At 39.6% G+C, this 3,028-nt stretch overlaps 1 long non-coding RNA gene across 1 annotated transcript; it reads left to right on the forward strand.

Moving 5' to 3' along the window:
• The first annotated feature begins 432 nt into the window (after positions 1-432).
• On the forward strand, positions 433-1,233 carry LOC120532762. The gene is made up of 4 exons (XR_005634358.1): positions 433-583; positions 657-719; positions 803-955; positions 1,164-1,233. It is a non-coding gene; the product is annotated as an uncharacterized LOC120532762 (long non-coding RNA).
• The last annotated feature ends 1,795 nt before the right edge of the window (positions 1,234-3,028 follow it).

Consider the following 3,028-nt stretch of genomic DNA (forward strand, 5'->3'; position numbering starts at 1 on the left):
CCCACCACCACCTCCCCTCACCCCATCTGAGGAGCTGGCTCTGTCCCTTAATAAAGGGCGACCAGTGGTTGCTGGCATTCCAGGGGGCACTTCGTCACACACACCATGCACCACAAGTAGCATGGTGAAATGTAAGTTTACCACTATGATTTGTTTTCATTATATGACTTAATAAATTACTATCTCTGTCACTTAAAGGCTTCTTCAACATGCTTAATGTTTTTATGCAGGCTGACTTTATTGAACTGCATATGCTGTGTAGGCTACTGTGTGCTTAGTTGTATTACTGTGACATGTTTTTTTCCTGCATTTTTGGTTTTTCTTTGATAATATTGAGAATTTAATGGGTTGTATTTTCCTATAGATACTGATAGAGGTATTGTATTATTGGACCCTACAGAAAGGACATAGTCTGTCATAGCTGTAAGTGTTTTGTTGTCAGGTACCTTTAGTTGCTTTTAGATATTTTTTTTCTTTTTGCCAGATAATGTATACTTGCATATTTCCTCTATAGGTTGAAGATGACGATGAAGAGACCACATCTGCTGTGATAGAAGTGGACAATGCTGGTGGATCCACTGAGGTATGATGCATACCATTATAATGCATGCCCCCTTTTTACATTAGAGTAACAAACTGTCATTGTCCTTTCACAGTACATACCTGGGGATTTGCCCACAGATGACGGTCCTTCAACCTCAATGCACGATCTAAGCAGTGTAAGAATTTATGTGCATTTGTCCATATTTTAATGTTATTGTCTGACAGAATCTCATTCATTTAATTATTTTTGGCTTCCTAGTTGCCAGCAAAGGAGCTGTATAAGGTCCATCTTCAAAAACAAATAAGAAAAAGTGACATGGAGATGTACCTTATACAGCTTCAAATGGAGGCGAAAAGGCTATCCATAAAAAAAGCAACATTAGAAATAGAATTACTGGAGCATCGCCTTAAGGTGAGAACTTGTGTGATTATTAATCTGTTGCATGTTAAACGTGTGTGTGTGTGTGTGTATATATATATATATATATATATATATATATATATATATATATATATATATATATATATATATATATATATATATATATATATATATATATATATATATAAAGCAATGTAATACAAAAAACACATTTTATTTCACTTAAATTGTTTTTCAGGAAATAAAGAAATGAACCACACCGCAGACCAGTGCACACAATTTAATAAAAGTAATTCTGAGAAATCCTGTCTCTCAAAAGTCTTCCATCTCTGTTGTATGGAAAAATCTGTAGGGGTTCCTCTGGGCCATCTTCTTCAATACAAGGAGGGTGGCTCTCTCCTCTTATAGTGGCAATGTTTTGAAGCACAACACAAGCCACTATGAAGTCGCATGCCCTCTCTGGACTGACCCGGAGCCCACGCAGACACTGAAACCTAGACTTGAGGATCCCTATGGTCATCTCCACCTTGGCCCGTGTTCGGCTGTGAGCCAGGTTAAAGCGTGTCTGTGGTCCAGGATCAGGTTCAGGGTAGGGTGTCATTAAGCAGGGCAAACAAGGGTATCCTCTGTCCCCCAGCAAGTAACCATTGTACTGTCCTGTAATGATTCAAGTGTACAACACAAATATAGTGCAAAGGAAAAAAAACAATATTTCATAAAGCGAAAAATACCCTGCTGAAATGTCTGGCATAATGATGACTCGCGGAAAATTCTGGCATCGTGCACAGATCCTGGCCATTTTGCCTCAACATTAGTAATAATGTGGGTTGCCTCACATATTACCTGTGGTTGAAAAGTGGAAAACTGTAATGAGTTTACTGATTTTAACAAGGCAAAAAATTAAGGACACAAAATCCAGTTCTTACCTGCGCATTGATACTATGAATAGATTTCCTATTAGCATAGTCTCCCTCATTCATTGAAGGAGCTTTAATAGGAATGTGGGTGCCGTCAATGCACCCAATTACATTTGGAAACCCTGAAATAGAAAGTCATATAGGGAAGTATCAAGTGTGTGTGCAGGATGAATACATCTATAGATATAAATAGTATGACTACATATTAAATATGCGTCATGAATTTTACTACAAAGGACAAACCTGCCACTCTGTGGAATTCCTCTTTAATTACACGCAGAGGTTTATGGCCAGGGAACTGTACAAATGTGTGTAAGAAGTGTTTCAGTGCCAGACATACAGTGCGAACGGCTCTACACACAGTTGCCTTTCCTACATGCTCTGCATCGCCCACATTATACAAAAAATGCCCTGAGGCAAAAAACCGAAGTGCTATGCACAGAATGTTTTCTGTGCTAAGCGCAGACCCGCGGTTTGTGATATGTGCAATATGCGGTGCCAAGAGATGGGTCAAGTAAATTAACGATTCTTTTGAAAACCGATAACGCTCTTTTAAAAAATCATTTGGAAATGAAAAGACATCAATACGCGGTCTTATTACTCTCTCCCGGCGGAAAAAACCTCGGATAATTTGTGCTTCCACGTCTACAGGATCGTCATCAAAAGGGCACGCCATGCTCAGTAACCTTCTGAAACAAACTTACCCTGGAACATAACCTGCTCGGTGGCAGGTTATCTTCAGAGAGTAAGCTGCTATGGTTACATACATACCCAGAAAGTTACCTCCGTTTTTGGAACCGAAAGTTGAGGTTATCCACTAACTTACCCTTAAACTTACCCAGGTATGTCACATAACCTGCTTTCTGGAATACCCCCCAGGTCAGGCAATGCAAAGTGGGAGTAGCGTGTGATTGTCAGCTGATCCATTGCACCAGGGCCAGGGTCACCTGAATCTCCATGATAATGAGATTTTAAAATGTTTTTGGATATTATTCTTATTTGAAATATTAACAAAATATAGTACGAGAGGCTGGGACTAAATGTCACATGGGGTGTGTTGTTACATTGTGTTCCGCTAGGGGCAACATGTCCCAGTTAGGAGATCATGTGACTCTCTACCGTACAACCAGGCAGGCAGAAAAACTAGTCTGGTGGCCACCATTCTCAGTGGAAGTGTTGATGTACT

Source organism: Polypterus senegalus, chromosome 7, assembly GCF_016835505.1.
Source record: "Polypterus senegalus isolate Bchr_013 chromosome 7, ASM1683550v1, whole genome shotgun sequence".
In the NCBI taxonomy this organism is placed as follows: Eukaryota; Metazoa; Chordata; class Cladistia; order Polypteriformes; family Polypteridae; genus Polypterus; species Polypterus senegalus.